Source organism: Tenebrio molitor, chromosome X, assembly GCF_963966145.1.
Source record: "Tenebrio molitor chromosome X, icTenMoli1.1, whole genome shotgun sequence".
In the NCBI taxonomy this organism is placed as follows: domain Eukaryota; kingdom Metazoa; phylum Arthropoda; class Insecta; order Coleoptera; family Tenebrionidae; genus Tenebrio; species Tenebrio molitor.
In genome coordinates this window covers 9,496,526-9,522,730 of record NC_091055.1, presented here as the reverse complement: position 1 = coordinate 9,522,730, position 26,205 = coordinate 9,496,526, and the positions used below count along the sequence as shown (strand labels likewise).

The 26,205-nt window shown below is 36.1% G+C and overlaps 1 long non-coding RNA gene across 1 annotated transcript in view; it reads left to right on the top strand.

Moving 5' to 3' along the window:
* LOC138139789 (uncharacterized) overlaps positions 1-25,850 on the top strand; it is a 51,078-nt gene extending 25,228 nt beyond the window's left edge. The window contains exon 3 of the long non-coding RNA XR_011162376.1: positions 22,484-25,850. This is a non-coding gene — a long non-coding RNA (uncharacterized lncRNA). The remainder of the gene's footprint in view (positions 1-22,483) is intronic.
* The last annotated feature ends 355 nt before the right edge of the window (positions 25,851-26,205 follow it).

Sequence of the window (26,205 nt, the reverse complement as noted above, 5' to 3'; positions counted from 1 at the left end):
CAGTTTTGCACGTTTATAAGCTTTATAAAATGAATAGTACAAATTTCAATCGAACAAATTGAAAGACAACAAAAATGTTAATTACACTTATGCGCTGCAAGTTTTTCGTTTGAACGGAAATTTTCATCGTGACTGTAAAAACGTGCATCAAAATGCAAAAAAAAATATGACGTGGCGACAACCACCACCAATTAACTAGTTCGGAGTATTGTGACATGCATTTGTTCATTGGGAATTGCACTCCACCTGCACAAAATAAAATGAAAACGTTGGAAAAAAGTTCGTGACAAAACGGCGAATTTTTGGTAGTTGTCGGTCGGGAGATCCGAGCCGTAAAAATCCCGCGAAAGTTGATCTCTGTTTAACGACAAACGGATTTTTATGCGTCTGAATAGTTTAACAAAAACAATTCGGGGGTGAATTTTAAGATGGTACCGGCGACGGCACCACGTGATTGGATCATGAAACAGGAAACAACGAAAGTTTTCTAGGTAATCGGCCCTAAATTCGCCGACATTTTAGATGTGGCAAACATCAGAACTTCTTAAACAGCAATCTCAATTCACTCCAACGGGAAGTTTGAGCAATTTGGTGAGTTTACCTATGCCCCCTTTTAACGGCACGTTCGACACTATACGCAAGGGTCACATAATGTAGAAACACCGGTAATATGATTATAAACTTTACTAACTGATATGTATTTTTTATGACGTTTACATTTTACAACACGGCAGGGTGGTCGCAAATTAAAGAACCAAGTAACTTTAACAACGTGTCGAAATAGAGCCGCCTCCGCCGTCCGAATCGATTCGCCGATCGCCGCAGCTCCCGCCGCCACAGTTTCGCCCAAACAAACTGATTTTTAACCGATGGCGGTGTTTCTCGCCGTTGCACAAAACGTTGTTCACTTCTGATCGGGAAAAATTCATTTCGATGGTCGATCGGGTAGAGGAGCGCTTTAATGGCCGCGACAACGGAACTCTGGCGACATCTATCGACCGGTTTTTATGAGGGGTCATAACGAAGGTTGTTTCACTTTAGGACCAAGCTGTAATAAAAGTAAATCATAATATGTGGCGATTTTAATATTGATCCGGCGTAGGGAGCGAAATGTCAAAGTGTTCGCGTTTGTAAATAGTCATAAACTAGGATTATGTCATATCGGTAACGCAAAAAAGCCGAAGTTATACCCAGAAAAATGTGCGTTTTGCTGTTGTATATGTAATTATTTAGTACGCACGCGAAGTAGCTGTCTCAAAAAAGGGGATAAAATAACCGGCGACTAATTAATGTACCTTACTTGTAGTATGTCATCCGAAGAATTCTTCGGAACCATAAATGGACCACCAATCTTGATAAAGTTTTAAATGGACGATGAACTTGACTTCTTTAAAATATCCGAATTATTCACGCACATATGCTCGGATTACAACAAAAACTTAACACAACTACCGACATAACTCTCCTTTCAAAAAAACACACAGTCTTCACATAAATTAATCGTAATTATTATACTTAATTATAAAACCTTCGGACGTCATTATCTCGAACAACGCAGGATTCACTCTAACAAAAAATCTAATCCTGTAAGAAATTGTCTCAAAAAATATCATTTCTAAATCTAGCTATTTTCCTGATTAATCATGGTGCGCTGCCCGATCGATAATCCACTCGTATGTACCTACAACTAGCACGGGGTTGGATTTTCATCCCCAGTATTACATAATAGGCACCCTCGTGTACATTTTAGCTTTTTACCTAAAAATTCGATAAACCTAGAAAAAACAACTATCTTTTTACTTGATGTTGACACCGAAAAATAATATTTCCAACAAATATTTTTCTTTGTTGGTGTTTCTTATTTATAGATTTTCTCTCGATACCTACATAATTGCACTAATAGTATGCAAGGGCAAAACTTTTTCTTGCTTTCTCAATTGATCCTTCTCGCTCATTTTCTCATCAATTTTAAAATTTGTTTAAAAGGTATGTATTGTAATTTGTCCATGCAAATTATTTTTTCATAAATCTGTATGCTCAAAAAAAAGTACTAAATATCATTCTTCGAACAAGAATTGTCGTCCGTAAAACAGTTTTATTGAAAATTGAATATTAATTCTGCAAATATTGTTTGAAGTAAAAACTGCATCGAGAATTAATTATCGGTATTTTTCTCGACAAGTCTGGGCGCCTTTAAAATATATTAATATTCCTGATAATGCGACATTCAAGTGATCTTAATAATAAATAAAGTGGTGTGATTCTTCGTCGTTACTGATGACGATAAATCTCGAATTTTTTGATAATTGATTTCCTCTTAATAATTAAAAGTAATTGATTATGGTAACGAATCGAGATAAATACAAATACAGACAACATAAATAAAAATAAAATTAAAAATTGTTATTTAGCCGTATCACGATGTACGTGACATTTCTGACATTTTATGTCTCTGCCACTGATTTCTTCAAGTTTACTGCATAACAAATGTGGCTAAAATAAATATTGAAACAGCTCTGAGAGCTGCTTGTAGTTTATGTCTTTCAGCAATAATAATAGTAAGTGAGAATAACCAGTTTGTCATGATAGGTAGATAATACATCGCACCTTAGCTCCTTATTCCTCTGGAGAAAGCAATTTCAAAATAGTGTGCTTAAAGTATCGGAATAATCCTGCCAGATTAAACCGTTATCATAATAACCCCCTACATTAGACATCCATTGATAGAAGATTGGAATTGGGAGAATAAAAGCCCCACAGTATTAATGATCATTCCTATAATACTTGATCAATTACGCATATAATAAACGGGTTGTTCCATTAAGGTTTATTCAGCTAAACGGCTTATATATATTTAATTAGCTAATCATGCAGCCGACCCCCTTTTTAGGTAAGACTATCAACCACCTAACTACTTGAAGAAACTTTTATTTTAAAATCTGTGTAGGTGGTTTCAATAATTAATATATGAAATGTGGCGTTTAAATATTAAATTATAGAGAAAACGGTATCACTTATTGATGATAAGGAATTATGAAATTTCCATTCTGTACTTAAATTTTAATGCTCTTTCGAACTGCATTAATAATTATTATTACTACAAACTTATTATTGATGCGATATCGAGATTCGAGAGGTACTGATGTACTGAACCACAACTAGTGCCCTCTATACTGGTTTCTCAAAATGACTTAAAATTTATACGTCTTGAACGAATACAGAACTCTGTACGAGCTGGATTACAGTTAAATGTAATGTTCGATCTGGTAGTGAGAGTTCTCGTGAATAGATGGCGCAGCTTAACCTGCACTTACTAAAGTTTCATAATACATATTCAATTTTATTTTTTATTTCTTATTTATTTAAACTACTATATGGACTTGTTCAGTTCAACACTTAAAATTTAAAGGATTCACTACAACAGTTAAAATTTTAAGGATTATGCCCTGTTTTTAACTGTAGTAACGATCAATACCTAATGTGTTTAATTTACATTAAAAAAAGACTCCTCATTAATTTGAGAATCATTAGTCGTGATGGTGTTAATACACATTCAAGACCTGTCCTGTTAATTCAGGATGGTTCTCCTCGATAGACACATACCTATAAATGGTAGGTATCTATAAGCTGTCGTGAATGAGAAGATGCTGTAAGTAAGAATTGTAGTCTGAACAAAAACGGGGAATGTTTTGGACTTTTTTTATTAACTCAGTATATATTGGTTTGGAAATTTTAAAGCTTTAAGAGGTGTTTTAAAAAAGGACCTTTATAGAATTTTAACATTAAAATTGTAAGTGATTTTCAATCAGTTTTTTGTGTGCCCAATTTTTGGTGGTCTATAGATTTTGAAGATACATAAAAATTAGGTATTTTTGAAGGATTTTGGGTCATTTTCGGTTATTTCATATTCTTTTTCGGCTGTTTTTCAATGATTTTTGAATGTGGCAATTTGCCTGCTCCAGAAATAAAAACCCATTTTAGGGTGTCTTAAAACAAGGGATTTTGTAAGGTTTTTTGATTCTTTTTCGGTTGTTTCATATCCTTTTTTTTGGTCGTTCTTCAATGATTTTGCCTGCGCCAAATGATCTGGTCCAAAAGTAAAAATCCATTTTGGGGTGAATAAAAACAAGGGGCCGTTCAAAAATTACGTAAGGCATTTTTTCACCGTTTTAAACCCCCTTCCCCGACCTCCCTTCGTAACTTTCTGTAACACTTTACGTAGTCCCCCTTTAAGATTACGTAACAATTGTGCCATATAAACCCGCCAACCCACCCAAAAAAACGCAATTTAATTTAAAATATAAAAATGTATAATGAAAACTGAGAAAAACCCATGACTAAAACCAACTCATTTTTTCCCGGGTTGCAAAATTGCGTCAAGTTTATGCGTTACGTAACGTAGGAAACACCCCCCCACCCCCACCCCCACCCTATGTAACAAAAAATAACGCTTTAAGGAGACCCCTACCCCTCTTTCAAGCATTACGTAATTTTTGAACGGTCGCCAAGGGATTTTGTAAGGTTTTTTTGGGTGCTTTTTAGTTTTTCGTGTGCCCAATTTTTAGTGGGTATTTTTAGGGTACACAAAAATTAGTGATTTTTTAAAGATTTTAGGTCCTTTTCGGTTGTTTCATTTTCTTGTTTTGACGTTTTGCTACGATTTTTCCATGTGCCAAATGTCTTGCTCCAGAAGTAACATTTTATATACTACTACATATTTAACACTAACAATAAATTCAACAAATATATATAAATATAATAATCCAAAATAGTGGCAATGATTTTCCAATATTTTTTCTAACCAACAGCCAGTCCAATCAGACGAACCCTTCAGTTCACAATTATGCACAAACACAATACAACCTTTTTTATCTCAGGGTTTATCTTTCTTACATCTGCAAAGATCCATTTTTTTACTATTTTCTTGCTCTCCTCGCTAGAAAGTATGATAATGATCTCATCTGGTTCGTTTGCAGTGGGTACTTAGAAACCGTTACTTACAAATGTTAATTCGAAATTTAGACTGTTGAAAAAATAATTTGCATACAACCATGCTAATGACGTTTCGTATATTTTAATGAATTATAACTTTAATAAAAATCTAAATTAGGAAAGAATTTTATTGTCGGGGGTGCTGAAATGTGTCTGAATCCGTCGCCATAAAACGTTTTATTATCCGATTGTTTATACATCGATCGACGACTGAACGAACAAATTTTACTCAGATGTTTGCAAATTGCAAAATGAAAATTGCGGATGGTGACGTTATTCGATATTTTCTCAAACATAAAAATTACAAATGAAAAATTTTGTTACAAATGAAACGAAAAAATATTTTGTGGCTCCTCAAAGAAATAATGTCTAAATTAGAAAGCATAATTTAGTTGGAAATTCAAATACCAACTAAACATAATTGCTAATTAATAAACATTCTGAGGTGATATCGATGCGAATAAATTTAATGTGTTCGAAGGACTCTTTGACGATCAGAGGAAAGTTAGAAATATTTTAACAAACTTAACATGATTGTGATCTTAATATTTGGAGATGAAAAGATTTGATAGCAAAAAAAAAGATTTCATTTTTCTGAAATAAAATAGTCAAAAATGAATGGAGTGTTTGTTGTTTACGATTTAGGACATGGTGGTTTGACTAAACGGAATTAAACTTTCACCTAGACTCCTAGACATAAATATTAAAACGTAGAAGGGGACCCAATTCCACCACCCACATTTTCTGTTGGACCAAATTGCGCGGTTTGGTCTCCTCCGAAATTCTGAAGGAGTTTGCTGAACAAAAGCTTCAGTTATAAAAGGGCTTTAACCTCTATACTGGTCATGGAGATTTGGAAGTGATTTAAATTAGGAAAGGAGCGCGTGCCAAACGGTACACAAAGCGTTTGATTAACGCTGTTGCACATATGCCACTGCACCCCAAACTTCTTGAGAGAAAGCTGCACCGGGGTGTCTTAGGGTAAGAAACGGCAAATCGCTAAATCACAGCTGCTAAGGGTTTATTATACGTCACAGCTGCCCTTCAAGATCATACCAATCACCCATAGCACCCAAATAACATATTTTACATAATTAAAATAAAAAGAAAACCGTTATTAACAACGTCAACAGAAATGAATGGTTACGCTATTATCCTTGCAACCCCAAAAGAATAAAAAAAATTGTGATAATGAGAGAGGCTAATTCGCATTATCCTTTATCACCGCGATCATTAAATTTATTAATGGGTTTGTTTATTGTACGGAGTGCGGTAAGGAAGAGTATCAATCTTAAGTTATTAATTGTCATGACTTGATGCAGGAATGAAAGGGTAATGCCCTTTCAAGACACGTGTTTTTTTTTTTTCGTTAACACCAGACGTTTCATAAAAATTTCGTCATTTTGAGACTGGCCAGATCTGTCAAGATATTGACAGGTATAGGGGGTCCAATTATTCGACAAGGGTAGAATTTACCGCCTGAAGTTTTCCGTTATGTCTCTTGTCTCTTGTCTCCGTCATGTGTGCAACATATTTCATGTGAGATATTGCCGATCAGTAATAAACAATAAGTAATCGATTGAACTGGACCCCAGACAACCGTGAACGTTATTATTCCTAGGAATTTTGATAATCCCAAGTAGACCGCTATTTTGCTTAATGGCCGTTATCAATCAGCAAATCCTCTGAGAGGTCATTTAACATTCAACGATGATCTCAAATTGTTGATAAATATTTATTTATAACAAATGTGACCCAATTACCATTAATTTTGAACCGGAAATGCCAATAACAAAATAAACATAAATAAATCAACTATCCATTCAAACTGTTTTTGCATAAACACATTATGTGCAATAAATACAGCTGAAATTTTTTTGTTTATGTACGGGTCAAACTAATCGAAGTTCAATTGTTTTCATAAAAAATATGAATAGCGATAACTGATAAAATAATCCGTAAATCGTGTATTTATGGTGTTTGTTTGTAAAAAGGATGTCACATGATACTAAATGTGTTTATTTAACAGTAAAACCGCCCGTGAGGCACATTGTGTGGAATATTAGTGGTTTTACAGGTTCCTAACCTATATGCAGGTGCACCGCCTACCTGGACTATTTATTGAATGCTTTTCACCCACTAATCCTATTCATGTACACGTGACATATTGTTACGTGTGCTGTTTGTTACTACGACCTCAAATATTTACCCCGGAAAAATTTTTGACTTTTTTTGGAAATTCTCCAACCGTGAACATCCGATTATCGGCGCTGACCGTTACTACAAATGGGTATTGATCAGTTTGAGTTGGTGGTTGGGCGTCGTTATCCCGCATCGACGCCGCTTCGACATGTGTTCGCCACACGTCGGTGCGTCTCCTGGTGGGACTCCCCCAACAGCCTGCAAAACAATCCGTTGACTAATTGTCACTTTCTCTCCTCGCGCGTTTTTATCACTTACTGATCCATAATTTTCGCTCGTTTTCAAGAAACGTGCACTTTTGATCGAATAATTAAGTACACGTGTCCACTTCCTAGTTCGTTAACGGCTGCTGATCCACATGAAGTGGCACCTGGTTTGGCTCGCGCGACGAACAGGGTGGATATCAACGGCCGATAAGGGCGCGCACCCTACCGTATACACAACGCCGTCGCTCCCCCCATCGCGCTGACGCATTACCAAAAAAGCCAGTCGCAATAAAAATCACAACTTCGTTGAGGCTTTAATTGCGAAACATTAACGAAGATAAACGCCAAGCGTTAAACAATTTATTGGCTCTTGCCTTAATGGAAGAAAACAAACGTGACGAGTTCAAGAAGCTTTGATATTTTGTTTCAAGTCAACTTTGACAGTCGACTGTCAAGGGTTTTTCAAATTTCCTGCTAAATCTATTTTGCGGATGGTAATTTGCTTCGGGGTGTTCGTTAAGTGTTCGGTAAATGAAACGCTCGATAGACATTAGATCCACGTGTTTGTTCACAGACGCGCCCTTATGGGGTGAGTAGTGCATTACACACATGCTGGCGGGTGCATTCACATATGGTACATATGGGGGACTCGGTACCGCTAAGGCCATTGCTCCAAACTGAATATTGATTATTTCACATGAGGGGGTGCAAAATTACACCAGCTTGCAGTTTGGCTTCCCTCTGTCTGGCACAATTCATATTTCTTTTGATGTGTAGACTTTTTGGGTGGATGCGTAGCACGTTCACCTCACCCTCGACGTTATTGTGATGCACGCGATGGAGGTGGATCACTGATAAATGTATGGTAATATGATTCGTAGTTCACCTTAGTAGACTTAAGGAAGTCGCTAAAAAGCGACCGTCATGCTTTGAATCACACAAACACGTGCATAATTATACAGACGAGCCCTTCTAGCTCTTCCTTCCGTTCCTTTCAAGGCGCGTGCACCACTCCGTTTAATTCAACAACAAATATTACTTGAAACGGACCCAGACGGTATTATTAAATTCGTGCAAGACCGGACCTGCAAGCCGTGTCCCAACGACATTATCTGGAATTTATTCCAGCACTGACTTTCAACACAACTTTCAATTACAAAATAAACTTCACAGGAGTCGCACTCGCATTTTATTATCTTCCACAAAATTGTTTTCAAAAATTAAAAATACAGATATTTTAATTTTTTCACAAAATCTATTCCTCCCACCTTCTGATTCCTTTCACTTTACCAATAAAAAGAAACTTATTTCTTTATTTACATTTTTGGTTTGTTCAGACCAAACATCCAGTCCACCCTTATTTTTGTTTGAATTTGTGGTTCGAAATTAGTAAAAACCAAAAAGTGCGCTATGCAACCAGTAACACATGTGTATGTTAGAGCTGTCGACAAACATCCTAATTGATAATTTTTTCGTTGAACATGTGTCGAGCATCAAAGTCTGGCGTTATCGGAGCTCGGCCCTTTTTTATTTTGGTATCGTTGCGCCTCCACTAGACTAAAAAGTAGAAGTGGAAAAAAATCTGTGCAGTTTTGCACGCAGGTGGTGCAGTCCGAGCTTAACAGGATGTCTCCATCACGGCCATATGCCTCGCTTAACAAATAACCTCCGAGGAGAACTTTTTTCAGTCATCATTTGCAAGAATTCATATTGCATGAGCCGTTTGAAATGATAATGTCTTGACCTAATGCACTACATGTAAATTTACGGTCGAGATTGCATCGTCCCGTCTAATAATCGTCAAGATTCGTTGCGGAGGAAATGAAACAATTGTTTAAAATTGTGTAATATCCGGCGGAACTTTGCCGTGTGCTTTCTGTAACCCCCGAGAATGCACCAACCCTCCGGCGACTTGGATTTATTTTTATCGATAACTTAACATATGGTTTTGGAATGGGCGTCAAGGAAATTATCGCAGCCACCCTTGAGATAAATGTCGTCTTGGAGAAACACGTCGAGGGTGTGACTGAGCCGCCACAAACCGCATCCGGCTCCTTGTTAAGGGAGCGTCTGCACAAAAACTCTTCATTTCCTGAGAAATGACAACCGTATTGAATTAAAGAGGTAATTAAAATTTTAGACTAATTTAACGTTTGAAATATGGCGATAAAGATATTGCCGTTGTGATGGTAATAATAATATTCCTGGGAGATATGAGCATGTGTTGAAAGTAGCTAGGGGGAATTGTATATGTCAAAAATGACATATGTTAAGTGTTACTTGACGCAACATATGTGGCAGCTAAATCGGTGGTTTTGCTTTGCACTATTGTTTATATCTTTTTTTACTATATTATTTTTATGTCGACGACTAAACGAGAGAATTATTGCAACTTTCACAGATACTTCATCTCAAAATTTTGACCCTCCCGTGTGACAATCTGTTCCATCTTTCTAGACAATTTCTTGTCTTGCCGTTAACACACCAAATGTCACAGTCCTCTCTGAGTAAATTAAAGAAAACATTTTTGGTATGCGGCACATGAATGGACAATTGAATTGGGGCGCCAACTCATAGTGACGTCACCAAAGTGTGGTGCTAGTTCATTGAAATAATTAGCTCTAATTAGCAACGAATTGACATTGACGGGCGGCAATTGTCAATAACAATTACTTTTACAAACAAAAAACCACTTTACCGAAGTGTACAATCAAAGGACTTGAATTCTTTCGACTATTATTTTTATTCATTCACCACTTCCGTTTCAGAAATTCCAAATACAATACAACTTGACAGTAGAGGTGTCAAAGACTGGTCAAATAGTATAACTCGGGGTGCCCTTGTCTCCTTGTGCATACTGATTTTGACCCAAGATTACACTACTTTCGACAGTGTTAAATAAGGGTGGGGTCTAAAACCATTCATACTATCTTCATAACATGCGAATGTAAATTCTTTGCTAAATTTAAATATTCAGTTGAGAATGTAGTCTTTGCTAAAAATGATAAGTTATCCAAATTCTTAGAATCTACTACGTTCAATATGATATTTATTATTTGTAGTGTATTCATACAAGTTCCGTTGAAATTGAATGGAACCCCTAGACAAGAAGAAACGCTATCAGCACGATAAGTAAAAATATAACATTCTGTGTAAACAAAGCTTAACGAGAAACCACATATTTTAGATTACGTTAAAATTTACAACTTCCTATAGAAATCTCAAATTTGGAATTGGACAAATTGGTTTTTTTTTACCATCAAAATCGATTACATCATCGGCAGGTATTTCTTGCTCAGGTCTTACAAGAAGTGGGTATTGTGGTCTTTTGTTGGTGGCTTTCGGTGCAATTTTGATTAGACCGAAGCTTTTTTGGGCGCCAATAGAACAATTACAAATCATAATGTGGGATTGACGATCAACGAATAAAACGATCTTGAAGCTTCGGCAGCTACCTGTTTTTCATTGTTTACAAGAGAAAACGTGAAATTGAAGGTAAACTTGACAAGTACCGACGTCAACTAATGGAAGGCACCGCTTTGTAACTTTCGGCGTTTTGTCAATAACAATCATTTCAAAGGTTTTACAGTTGCTCTGAGTGCACGTACAATGGAAATATAACGGGAAATTCAATAGAAAAAAAAATGTATTTGCAAAATTTCAAATACTTACTGAAATACTTGTGTTAATTTTAACCAGTGGAAGAACTCGCCAATTTATGAAACTTTTCTGTATAACATTTTGCAAAATTCGCAAAAGGATTCCAACATTCCGAGTCGTTTTATGTGATAACTAGTCTCTATTTTTTTGTAAGCATGAGGAGTTTTTTAATTATTTAATTTTTTCAAGGCTCCGTTTCTATCACAACAGAAAATTTTCGCCAGTACCCATAAGCGGGCATACACTTTGATAATTAATTTATTCCAAATTTTAAATCAATTTGTAGTGCTCTTTCGTAAAAATGTTATAGAGAAAAGTTTCATAAATTGACGAGTTCTTCCACTGGTTGAAATTGACACATGTATTTCAGATGCACCCTGTATATGTACCTCAAATTATTTTCTCTGGGAAAACGTTTGACATTTTTTTGAGCTTTCTTTTTGTCTCATTTTATTAAAAGTTGTTTAATAAGACTGTAAATTGTAGGTGTGTATGATTATTCATATCTAAAAAAGCAGACCACTTAAGTCCAAACGTAAGTCATAGTGGTACATAAAAATGACTTTTTTTTTGTTTCGACCATTTACATAATGCAACTTTGTCGCAAAACCGTACACGGGTACCACCACAACACGAACTGACTATATTTTCAAGAAAAGCGTCTAAAACACGACCGGTTTAAATGTTTTAATAGAGCTGTTGTTTTTATTGTTTAGTCTAAAGAATTGTTTTATCGTTTTCACGTGTACCAGTTTTTATGGTAAAGAGGGTTGAACTCGAACAAGTAAATTCAAATTGAGCTTATTCGGCAAGTAAAAAAAGCAATCGAAGGTAAAATAACAAAACCTAATTTTTTTATCGGATAAATTTTTCAATTTTACGCAAACTTTGTGCTTTGACAATTTTACCTGATGAATTTGGGCATTTTTATTCTGGTTAAGGTTTACCCTTTAAATAGAAATGCCCAAATATCAACGAGTAAAATAGTCTAAAGCAAAAATGTTTATCTGAAAATTGGGAAATTTATCAGATATTAAAAATTAAGTCGTGTTATTTTTGGCAAAATTAATTTCAGAATACAAACTTTAACGTTGGGTAATTATTTATTTATAATGCAGTTATTAAAAACACAATTATTAAAAACAATTTGAGAATCTGACAGGAGTAGCATGCAATTTTAATCACTTTTGACAGATGACAGAGTAGCAGGACGTTTTAACCGCGATAAATATTTTTGATTGGATGAAATCAAGTGCTCTGATTGGCTGAACACGCACGTTTGAAGTATGTGGGAATTAATCGATAACAAAGTGACACCACGACAGCATATTATAGATTTTTTTAGTTTCACTCAAAAAATATTGTCTTCTATATTTTTAAAAAACAACTAACTATTTTGAAGAAATCATGTTTCGTTTATTTTATGATTCGCATAACTAAAGAGTGATTATCAAAATTTTTGAATCAGATTTCAGGATTTAGCAAATAAAACAAACATCTCGTGGCACCCTAAAAACAAGCACACGACACACCGGTTGGGAACCCAGGAACCAAAATATTCAAAACATATTTTACTACATATTTTTATGTTTCAGCATTTTTTTTTGTTCATTTATTCTCTTCTATAGAACGCGGGACAGAAAAAAAATTAGTCCATTTTGATTAGTGTCAAATTTGTTCAGTCGCAGTTAGTAGGATAAAAAATAATCAATTATCCCGGTTAAATATTTGTACAGGAAATTGTTATCGAAATATTATCGTAAATGTGTTCAGATTTCGGTATCTACTAAATATATTATGTATGGTTAAATTTTTCTTTTAGTGTTGGCGGACGTTTGAATCCCACGTAACATTATAGTATGCATACCAATTGATGTTGTTTGTTTCAGTTAATTTATTACAATCATTTCTCAATATATCTGAATAATTTCTCCAAGATTTCGTTACAAGGGCTATTAATAATAACTTGTTAAATGATTCCATCCCTCGCCCTATTGAAATTTTACAAAAACTACTCGTCCACTCCTCGTACGCTGCAAAACCGGCACGAATCTATTGCAATTCAATCTGCAATTGCGCTGTAGCAACATCGTGTTACGGTTTTACTTTCGTTGGTGAATCTGTGTCTTGAATTCGTGACCAACATATTTTCCTACTGAGCTAATTTATTAGCGCCATAAACGACTCGTTTTTATCTGAATTCTTAATACGGACGACTGAAAAAAAACCATCTCATAAAAAAATGCCAAGATGTGATCGACCGGAAGTGTAACGTCAGAATTTTTGGTACTGATCCAGTTTGAAGCGGGTTTTTTTCATTTGTTTTTGTTGTAATTGACGAGTTTACTATGATGATGACATTGACCATTATTTCCCGCCAAAACATTCGGCATTCCCGCAGGTAATCGCGAGTTTTAAGACCAGTGGCGCGCCCGCTCAAAATTTCAACAGTCGAGGCGGAATCGATAGGTGTCAGGTCTTGTCGAGCTGGTGGCGCTGGCCTAATTTTAACGGGTTCGTTCGGACAGGACGTGACGGTTCGATTGGAGGAATTTGTGACAGTTCACGTGGTGAGACCTTCCCGGCGGAGGAATTCCTGTCACTGGTGGAAGTGGAGGTGATATGGTCTAGTCTACGCCTATGTGTTTTTATACCATGGACCGGTGAAGCAGGTTTACATACAGGCTAACGACCTGAACATAGATTCCCGCGTTTGTCGGTTAGAGGAACTACGTTGAGGGGGGAGGAGGGGCGCAAAGTGTATAAAAAGTGATGAACTATCAAATCAATTTCATTGATAGAAGAACTAATTTTACCTACAGCGATGTTTTTTGCCGCGACGCCTCCGCTCGCCACATTATTCAAATATTTGAACGAGAGGGAACCGACTGTCGAAAATCTCCATAGATTGTCAAAATCGATCATTAACAACAAAACACTTCAGGTCCATCTGTTTCGAAAAAAATACACTCGCTACTTTAACCATATTCAAATCATATTTTTTATGTAATCCAGATTTCACCTGCTCCAATCTGGCACCTGCCTCCAATTTTTTTACATATTTTGGTCATCCGAACCTATTATTTTTTGCGTGCTCTTTTATAACTTTTTTTGTTGCAATTTTTTTTTTCCGCCGTACATTAATAGTACCTAATTTTGAAACGGCCGTTACTGGACTCTTCTTTGCTTTATATAATCCTGTCGACTTATAAACACAATATGTACCATTGAGTGCCACTAAACATGTTCAATTCAAACTTGCATTGTTGGAAAACCATTAAATTACTTATTTAATGGCTACGTGCGGTGAGCAACATACAAATTCGTAATAAAGGCTTCAGGAATTGTCTAAGGTTGATATTCAACATCAACAGACGTAAATCTTCGAACGTGAACCCTACACCAACAGGTCCCTTTCAGATGCTACCTATTTTTGCACAAGCAGATCCACACCTTCAACATTGCAATCATCACTATTCTCACTCCATTCGAAATCCATCCTTTCAACAAATTTTCAAAAATTTTACCATTTTGAAACCAAACAATTCCAACGTCTCAAAAGCCTGCAGCAAGCTCAAAATGATTTTTTTTTTACAAAAATCCGTCCTTTGAACTAACTTCCAAAATTTAACCCGTCTTTGAAACCAAACATCTCTGCACGTTGAAATCCAAACATTATGTATTCGTTTTCCAAAAATCCATTCTCTGAACTAATTTTCAAAATTTTACCAATTTTTCAAACCAGACAATACCGAATCCACAAGTTTAAATCCAACAGACTCAAAATCATTTTTTCAAAAAATCGAAATCACAGCTGGTGTGAAAATATTTTACATAATTCTAAGACCAGTTACTTAATTCGTGTCGTTCGGTGATGAACGAGGTTGGTATTTTTTCTGGAAGTGAAGTGTTTTTCTCTGTAGATGAGAAAGCTTATTCGAGTGAACACGTAAAAAACATCGGAAATATCAGACAATTTATGCATCTTTTTCAGTGTATTCTGACGCCGCCTCTAAGCGTGTAAAATCCCATGAACACATTTTAACATCTCTGTGGGCGTTTTCGACAACAACGTATTTATTCTATATGAAGAAAAGTCGACAGACAACCATTTGGAGGAGCGAAATTCGTCCAGGTCCTAGTTTCGCAGGTACTGGCGTCGTCTGTGGCCGTTTTCGCGCGTTTTTCGCACCAACCATGTGAAATGATAAGAAATAATGAATAATCTGAGTCGGAATGTCGGTATAGTTCTCAGAACGGCAGTAGTAGGGAGTATAAATGAATAGTTATTAAATTCAATCGGATGTAACTTGACCTTTGTTATGGTGATAAATTCCTCAAGTTACGACGCTAAAATTCATTTTAAGTCCTTTGGAATACATAATAAGTCGAGCTTTCCCGACTAATTGCTACCTTTTGGCAGCTACGGGCGGCCCTGCTATTTCACTGGATACTAAATTAAAATTTGTTACATAATACCTCCTGGTCGACGATTCTTTCTCAGTCACTTCAGACCTTACCTGTTGTCCTTGGTGTGGAATATTTTTCTCACCGTAAATTCTCAGAAATTAATTGTTTGTTTATGGATTTTTCAGGACAATTATTGACGTTTGCGTAAGCACTGCACCTGAGGGCAGTTGACACCGGAGCAGTGTTCCTCCACCCGTTCCTAATTCCTTTTTAATTGCTGTGTTCTCCGGCCCTAATGAAATATTCAGGCGAAAGCTCGAGCCGCCATTTTTCCGTCCTAGTTGAATAACACGTCGTAAAACGAATTCCAAGGATTCGTCGGAACTAAAAAAGCTGAAATCTGCATGGACGTTAAAAGCAATCACACTGAAGAACGCGCGAATCTCCTGTCTGATTATAACCACTTGCTCCACACATTCTCTGTTTGCCTTTTGCTTGCAACCAGATGTGAACTCCAACGGTCCCGCATTTTTTCGCGAAACATCTGCAACCTCCGAGATGAACTTAATTAGAGACATCCCGGCGCTACATCGCCACCAACCATGCCCGATCTGATCCATCCGGAAAACAGGTGGACAACAACCGATGGATTTTCACTCAACCGAAATTATTTCACACCGGAGATGTTCCACAACACTTAATTAACTTCACCGATAATCTCACTTTCACGAAAAATTTTCACTTTTGGCGGGAACTCTCTCAAGTTCAATTTCACTTTGGGTACCTCAAATTTTGATTTATACTTTTTCCAAGAACGGTCGAGAAGGCAAAGCTCGTTTTGTAGGGGCTCGACACCCGACTTAAATCCCGCAATAAAAGCATCACCTGGTTTAAAATGTTTACACATTTAATGCTAATAATAAATCTGTTCACTACTCTTCTAATGCAAGTTTGTTTAGTTGCATTGATTGCAGCTAAGGTATCGTCCATGGGATATTAATGACATGATCTCCCGTCGTTCTACTAAGTTTTTTTGTAGTCCTGGAGATGGTGCCGATAAATACCACCGACGTCTACAGATTATTTGTGTGGATTTAACCACCCCATACTAAGATCTACCTACATTAGCCTCACCCAAAACAGAAAGAAGAGTTCACCGAGCCCCTAAAAATCTCATAATTGACCGAAGCATGATTTATATCGTCAAAATTAGATTGGGATCGGTTAGTAGAAAATCTGGCGGGAAATTATGATTGTTATAAATGTTAACGGCGAAGTCGCGGCTTCGTGCATGACACTTGTCTTGAATACCAATAAAATCACAATTACCAGTCACTTCAAATAGAGATGATGTATCGACGATAATTTGCTTTTTTCTTCTTTATTTGTGCTAATGAATGTAAAAAAAACTCAATCTCTAACGATTGTTCGGAGCTAATCTAGTCCACATTCTTTGTTTTGAATAAACACAAAAAATTCTTACAAAAAATACTAAGGTATTTTTGGTATTTTATAAGTTCCTAGTCAAATCTTGATTTCAAATAATAATGATACTAAGAATATTTATAATGGGATAGTAATTTACTATTTAGGGGAGAGGGGGCTAATGAGAAACTTTGAGATTAAAATTCAGATAGCACATTGTTTGAAGTCTGATTTTTTTAGTAAGAAGTGCGAACAAAGAGAATCTTATCAATCTTATCATTTGCGTCATTTGCGTTAAAATATATGTAATTTAAAAGTTATAATAAGGGATATTGACAGAAGTACATATATTCATACGAGTATATGTATGTATTTATTAATTTTGGAATAATTAGAAAGAGAGGACGTGTCGAGAAACTGGTGAATGAAATGTGATTTTTGTGTTTTTGGTTGATAGTTTTGTGTTTGTCGTTCACAAACAAAGAAAGAGTAGGAAGGTCACGGTATCTTGTAATATTTGGTGATACGCAAAGATGTGAATTTTGGGTATTTTCAAATAACTGATCTCATTTATGTATAACGTAATGCGTTGTTATCTGTGTAAGAGTAAATATGAATGTGAGATGAGAAATTGAAGACGTGTGTGGAAATCTAATCAATTCGGTTGGTCGGAATAGTAACGGTCGTCCTTGAAACAGCTGATTTGAGTCGAGCATACCGGGTATGGTATATCAATGAAAGCGGCGGATACAGACGAGATTTAGCAATAAAATAGTGAAAAAGCCGTTGGTGCGGATTATGTAAGTGTAGGAAAGGATCGGTGGCAAATAAGCATTATAATTATTTAATCGTCAGTGAAAAGTTGAAAAGCGTTTCCGGTACGAGAGATACCAGCGTGATTTAGCTTGAAGCTGTTTTGCATTCTAAAGCGCGTCGGTTGGTCATGTTCCGCGAAGAGTTCAGTCAATACGACTCAAATCGGGGTTGCGACGAGGTCGATATCGAAAATGGCAAGGGCGATTAAAAGTTGAACGGTAAATCGAGATGTAGGGTTTTGATCGGAGTCCGGTCTGGGCGAAAGCTCCGAATAAAAACAAATTGTTGTACCACATGTTGTAATAGAAGATACACTAACGACTCGTCGAGATAGTTGTGCCGTATCTCTATCTCCCAGCATCAAGTCCCAGAAGAAATAATGATGAAGCAAGAGTTAAGAGGCGTGGCAGTTAGGCCTAACCGCCACTTCGACCGATGAACTTCCCTTGACTTAAAGAGATAGAAGAATATTTTTTAAATCACTTGTTATGCAGCACGTCGTTCGCCACGAAGATCCTCCATTCAGTGAGGAGCGTTTGAATCGCGGCACTTGTTACATGCCGTTAATTACTCGCCGCCCCCTTCGATCGCGCTCTGCGCCTAATTACGACGTTACTTCTCAATTCGTCAACTTGACGAGGTGGATTTTTCTGTTTTGAGTGGCGGCGCGAGCGAAGAAGTGGGGCGAGGTGAGCCGAGCAGGAAATGTCATAAAAGCTGCTGTAGGTAATACGACTGTAATTCGTCGAAGAATTCCGAGAACAGGTTGAGCTTGAAGGATGTATGGAGAGTTCTCGCCGCAAATGGTCCGCATTATCCGCCCTAAAACGCCCTTTGTGCCCACCGAAAACCACGATTTTCACATATCGTTCGCCGATAATCGGCTGGAATGTTTCTGGTAGAGTAACTCGAATTGTTATTGATAAATCTTTATTGAATGAATTTATTATGGGAAATGAATTGGCGCCAAATCGCGCACAGCGCAGATTTCACGACAAATTATTCAGCAAATACCAAAGATCGAGATACAATTCAATTAAATTCTTCATGATTAGCTTCACTCGTGAATTGCCGGAGATGTAAATAACCATAAACATTCCCACCATTAAACCTTCCATCAATATTTAGACAATATACGAATTCAATATTTGTTCTCGAGATTTGGCGCTCGTTTTTTTCACTCCCACCGATCATCATTTCCTACCAGAGGTCCTCCGGAATGCCACAATTTATCTTCGGAGGCTGGAAGATAACAGACCATTAAAAATATCATTTTACCGAAACTGGAGGGAAATAATCCCGCCAATATGTATGCGGAATTGGCGGGATATTCTCGTGGTCGGGCACTGGTCTTTCAGCTTCCTCTCTCTTTCTGTCACAGATTCTATCTTAAATATTAACCATCATTCTTCATAATTGTCACCGTTCTTAACACTCTTCAACACAGGTGGATAAAAGACGTTCAACAAATACTTCATCCTTCAAACAAGTGATCTTCCTACAAACCACAAAGACGAGGTGCAGGACCGCACTAACCAAATTCGCAAACATTCTTTTGCATATTTTTAGAACACTGTCATCATTATTACATGCCGCTCTTCTAGCTAAATTATACTGACGCTATAAATATTCAAAACTGATTCTTTTATCAAAGGTGAACAGTGAATTATTCTTTACACAAATATAGTAACACTAATAATTATAATAAATAATGTTTATTGTGTCTATACAATGCATATACAATGAAACAAGCCAAACACTTATTAACTACGCGTTAATAAAAACAACAACAAATTATATTACATATACTATTTCTCGTCAAATAAGGCTACGTGGCTCGTCATAAACCCTTCGAATCCTCAATACTATACGTGATCTTGCTTGACGGGGAATAACATACCTACTGATAAAAAATTATATTTTTCCGATTTTTAAAATGAAGCAATTTTGATCCATTTTAATCAAAATCAGACGAAAAAAAAACAACAAAATACATACTAATTGTTACATAATTATTATATAATTTGAATTGTAGTTATATCGGGCGTTCAAATGAAATCCTAAGCTGGGAAGGCGTTGAAAACAGTCAATTGTTTTGCTTTTTTTAAGTGTAAATTGACAGCTGTAATTAGAGCATGTTGACAGCTAACCTAAAATTTATAAACAAAAAATCTTTCTGTTTTTTTCTTTCTTTGCACCGTTTTGCATTAAAAATAGAATAACTAACGATTCCTATTCTTTGCCAAAACAAACATGTTCAATTATCTGCCTATTAAATATAAACAAATGTCATTCGTGTCGATCGGCGGGAACTTTGAACTTTACACTGATCCAAATAACCAATAATTGTGGTAAAATATTGTCGATCAAAATGGAAGAATCTGTTACATATTTGAATTACACCTAGTATGGTGCGTTTATAAATGACAATGTTTGTATTTCTTCATTTCTTGGTGCACTTTAATTTAATTGTTGTTCATTCGATACTTAACTTCGATGGATCGATCATCCGATATATCGGAAAAAGTGTCTATACAAAATATCAAGTATCGGAATCCAGAAAGTCGATACCCAAAAAAATCGATACGTATCCCCAACACTAGCTTCAAACTGTAGAGACAAAGAATAAGAATATTATTTTCTGGTCGGATGTGGTCACAGCAAGGGAGTACTCGAGAACGAATAAATTTTTATTTAATTTCTCTCATAAGCGTCAATTTTCCTTTATGTTGGTACCATATTTCAGTCCTCTAGGATTTGTAATAAATGTACAGATTTTATGACTATTGTTGATAGAATCATATTGGTTGAAAAGACTCAAATTGGAAATACACACATATTTTGAGACGTACCTAGTTGTAATTATTTCGTTATTTAGAGTGCCCAAACTGTGCAAAACGTTTACAGAAAGAAGTGGAGGAAGAATTTAAAATAGAAATAACAAATAAATAATGTATTGAGATTTTAATCTTTTGATAGTTTTTTTTTTCTTATTATTCTAGTCTAGATCAAGCAAAGTCAAATCGGTGGCGGCGTGTAGAGTTTGTCATGGAAAGTTGACGAAATTCGGTGTAGATTTTTTGCCCTTCTGACCGTTTAATAACAGGGTTGGCCCTAATTTTTTTTGAGGGTACGTTACCCGTCAGCGTCAGGTTTCCCTGGCGGGCCGTTAGCAGCATAAAGACTTTTATAATAAGTATTAGCATTAAAATCCGAACTGACTCGTTCAGGATCTAGAACTAGAACTAAAAAAGCGATACGAATCTGCGTTAAAAACGAAAATAAAATCCCGCGCTGCGACAGCCACAAATCGTGAATAATAAAAATCGAGGAACAGGTCTTTGTTATGCGAACACTCCTACAAGTCCATTGTGAAATTTCGTGAGCAGGTTCCTGAAAATCCCGCGCATTTTTCGAAAACAGCCTCACATTCTCGACTCGGCCGTGTATAGCGATCCGACCGAGATCAGCTGTTAGAATGGTGCAGTTTTCGAGGAAGATTCCGGTCGCCTCTCGGATCAGCTGTTCACAGTCTGAAAGACACCGAAGCGTTCTTAGAATGGGTCCAATTGGAATTTTAACCTGACCGGTACCTGATGGTCATAATCAGCTGACAAAGACTGCCCCCTGAGAGGCCTTGCAACAATTTTCGGACCAATCAACAAGTCACAAAAAATTCATTATTGCAACTTGTAATTCGAAATGCATGCAAGTCAGCTGACCGCTACCGGCAATGATCCTCGACCGAAAGATCAACGACTAAAATTTATTGTACGGCTTTATTATCGTCTTTAAAATTTATGGACTCGATACGAATTGTGCAATTAATTTTATTATGTCGTCTATATTGACGTAAGTTGAACTATTAGCCGTAAATAAATTAGCGACGACTATTTGTTCTTCCTATTGTCACTGTTTCCACTGGTTTAGGTGAAAAATTGGACGTTTCAGAGTCCTTTGTCGCCAGTCGAGCTTTGTCGAGTCTATTTGTACCACCACCACCCGCGTCGCCGACATTTTTAAATGCCTGGGAACTTTACTTTAGTCAGCTGACTGGGCACTAAGAAACTTCTTCAAGGCGGGAAGACAGTTAGGTTTTTGACCCACTCTTCAATCTTTGTCTGACGCCTTCGAGAAGGTTTGTTTGATAATCTGTACGGGACGGTCAAACACACCATTTTTTCTACACAGCTTTCCCGCGACAAATATTTTCAAAATCGACCCACATTAATTCAGCCACAATTAAATATTCTAATTTATTGCACTAATTAACATTTATTTCATCTCAGCTGAACTGTTTGTTTTATTTGGATAAATTTACATCAAATCTATTTATATCAAACCGATACAATTTTATATTTTTCCATAAAAATACCCTCTTTTTTTTTTTAGTAATAAGCAAGCATACTATAAATTTGAACAGATTAAGGACTTTCAGATGTTCTACAAATTTGTAGTTATTTAACTAAAACGTGAAATTAATCATTCTTTGAAAAAAATATCTAATACATTATAGAAATGTCTTAAAAATATGACATTATTCTACTACACCAAATTATTGTAAACTGACACAAAAATTATACATGAAGCGTTTATTATTAAAAAAAGAAAAAAATCGTTTTTAATATACATGTCTAGATAAAAAGATGATATCTACCGGTTTCAAAAAATCAAATATGTAGTAGCTGGTTTAAGAAATGTGATTCGTCGTCAACAAAAGTAAAAATCGATCTATCAAGATAACAAGAGAAATGATAACAAAATATTTTTAGGATAAGCCATAACCAAAAATTCAGAATAATCCAAATATCCAGCTGTCGCCATAGATGCCACATTGGACCCTGAAACAGATATGATCAGCACCATGACTTTTATCTTTTGTATTTTAGATATATGTATGTATTACGGAGAAATTATGTTTATGTTGATGTATGTATCGGATGTTCATTTAAATTTCTCCTCAAAGTTGGCGTTGAAGAGTCGATTGTGAACGCACCACTCGTCAGTCTGCAGAGTAAAAATACAAACAACGCAGAAAGTGAGGTTAGATTTAAACAGCTGATCCGTGATTCGTAATTCGTGGTGAGTTCACAATCGACTCTTCAACGCCAACTTTGAGAGGAGAAATTTAAATGAACACCCTTTATTTTTACTTTAAATTAATGTGTTTCAAAAATAATTAAATAACAATAAAATAATAAAGGAAGTGTGTTATTTCCCTACAGAAAATTGTGTACATATTAACGTTTTATGATTATTTTATCTCAATTTGTGGGTAAATACAAAATGACATATCTATGTACTGAGTTAACGTGCAATGTGGATGTATGGATAATTAATTTTTTTTTTAAGTGTGCAAATTTCAGTATGTCAGATGCACCAAATGTACGATCTTAGTTCCACATATTTTTCTATTTTGTATTTTTTGAATAAATTTTTGAAACTATTTTATTTGCGTACGTTATTGATAAAATACATATGTGTAAGTTCAACAGCTGTTTGATACGTTACTATTATTTCGTTATCATAAATAAACATCCTCATTTGGGGGATTATTCGGTGCTCCCTTAACAAATATTCTCAGGCAGTTATCTATGAATTATTAGTATTATGTATTAAAGTGCAATCTCATTTCAGTTATTCAAGATAAATTTAAATAGATAGATAGGATTTTTGGGCTGTTTACTTTGAGAAAATAAATTTGTGTGAAATTTCAACAAAGGCGTCATCTATCGAAGAGCATATGTTTGCTGCTCTAGTTAAAAATCGTTGAAGGATATTAATTTTTAAAATCAATATCGAATATCTCGTAGCCATACGACTTGCAGGAAACATACGGAGAATGTGGTGTAATTCTATACTTACCAGGAAAAAAACAGAATATTCAATGCTATCCTATTGCAGGAAACCGAACTCGTTTATTTTTTAACCAACCGTGAGTCCTAATTATGCCTCAGGAGCAGAAAATATCGACCGGTCATGATTGCATCGGTGCATCCGATGTGAATATTGGCACCTCAATTTCGACCGAATTTAAATTGCGACATTATTTTTTAAACAAAAGTAAAATAGTGTGGCGGCGTCCTCTGTCTAGTTTAATCTATTACCTGAGACTTTCATCAAGGCTAAAGCTTCGCGCCATTATTTTGTACCTGGGGTCGTAATATCACGGTGAAGAGTTGAAACTACCCGTCGTCGTTCACGCAATTCAAAAATACAAGTAAACTTCGACGGTGTCCTTTGTCGCATTCGGAAGATGAAATATTAGAGGTGACGTGGAAAATGGCGCTAAGGCAGGTAGGATATGATTTTTTTCGATATGGATCTGACGTCCAGGACTAGGAATTCTATAATAAATGTTTTGTAAAAGCAGGTGGGTGTTGGGCAAAAATCCTCTACCTTTAAAGGCAAGTGCATTTTACCTTTTCTGGCCATTGAGCAAGTGCCGCTGTGGCCTTAAAAACGGCTTTGTCGTCTCAACTCCACACATAACAAACAGAATGAGGCGTTACAAAAGCCACTAAAATATGTGGATTTTCGAATCAGCACGTATTCTTTCACGGATCTTTCCCTCTCGTAATCGTTAAATATGTTAAAATAAAAACGGTTACGTAAGGCGTGGGTTTTTGGAATTTCGAATTTGGGATGGTGCGCGGACGTTCAAGATGGGCTCCACAGGATGGCACGTATGTCACGTATGTGTTGTATGACATAAGACACAGCTTCCTTGTTAATGTTGGTTTATTAAGATCGGAGTCGTCGGCGTGTTTTCAAAACAACAAGTGAACAGCGGGTGAACGCACCCACCATTGTCTTCTCTTATTGCCCTTTTACTGGCCGGATACAAGACTATCCGGTCGAGCAAGCACTTCTGAGGATAAGGTGTGTACACCTTGTACCATTGCGCTATTTAATCGCTATTTTTCAACGAACGCTAAATTTATGCGCGTAACTGAACGATTCGTCTACAATATGTCGATAAGGCACTCTCACGTACGATCGTCACGTGCTTGCCAAATTCCTCTTTACAAGTGTACAACACCAAATTACACCATCACGTATTCGCCTGTTCCGGTACGTCCGGAATTCTTAACTAGCATTGCTTGGGAATTTCAAATTCGTCCCACTGATTGCCCCACCAACCTTTCGATTTTCTTCCAACCGTACGGGCACCATGGAAAGAAGAATGTTGTAAAAGTCTCTGTATCAATCGGTTTCGAGTGGTTAGGTTGAAAAATTTATTCCAAAATCATTTTCGAACATTTTGGCACCAAAAATGATGTAGTTTTTTTGTGAAAACAAATCCAACAAATCCAAAACTATCCTCATAGATGTTACTAATTCTGCAACTGAATATTTGTAATGGAAGAATTAATTTAAAGACAAAACGCCACTGAATTGCAATCATTTTGTAGTCCCAAGTTTAGAATGTTCGTAGGAATCTTCCTCGAAAAGATTTTAAAATACCAATTTAAACCTTTTTGAACTTCCGTGAAATGCGGAAGGGTAGAAAAGACACAAACAGAGAAGTGTTTCAGTGTTTTGGAAACTTGGAATGAGAAATTTGAAAGGTGACCACAGAACAATAGTTTTTTAATCAAATTTTGCAGAGAGGTTTGTCAAAGAAATGATGAATTTGTTTAGAAGGAACAATAATTACGTAGTTGCAGTCCCAAATTGTATTAGATTCAATTAAATTTTGAAGCCACTTAACAAGCAGAGAAAATTTATACGAAATACCAGAGGTCCAAGAGTGGAGCCTTGCGAAACGCTGGATGATAAAGAATGTGGAAACCACTGAATCTATTAAAATTGTTAGTTTCTTTAAAATGAACAAATACATAAGACCGACTATAATAATAATTTCTCAACTATTCATTTGAGATGCGCAACGTCCAAATTGAAAATAAAAACAATTAGTCCTTATTTTATCAGTGGTGTGCAGAAGAAATGTTACGGAGTTGCAGCTCGGTTCTGTTTTTTGCCTGTAGCTCTGTGCTTTCTTATTGTCTGTGGTCAATTGTAAACAAAGCCACGTGTTGCATTCACATGTTTATGTTTAAACTATTTATTTATTTATTTACTTTTTCACGGTTATTTTCAAACTAATGACCTTGGACTCCTGCACTGTTACGAACGTCACTGGACGCGCAGAAACGCCACGCCCACAGGCTCATCTCTGTTGAATTGTGCTCTATATGGCTCTCAGGAGCCTGAAAGGAAATGCAAATTCAGCTTTGCACAAATTTACTTTTCGTTTTTTGTTAAAATAATAGGAGTACAAGTTTTCGCTGTTGTAAAATAAATCATTATTCATTATTCTCTTTTGTGTTTGCAAATTATTTTTGTCATTTATTATTATTATACTTTTGCTATACAATTTTCAACGCAAGGTGCCACCACACCTTGACTTACCGTATTTCTACAATTTTGCCGTCGACTTCATAGAATCATTTAAACAAAATCCTAGAAAACAAGGATCATGTCATAAATC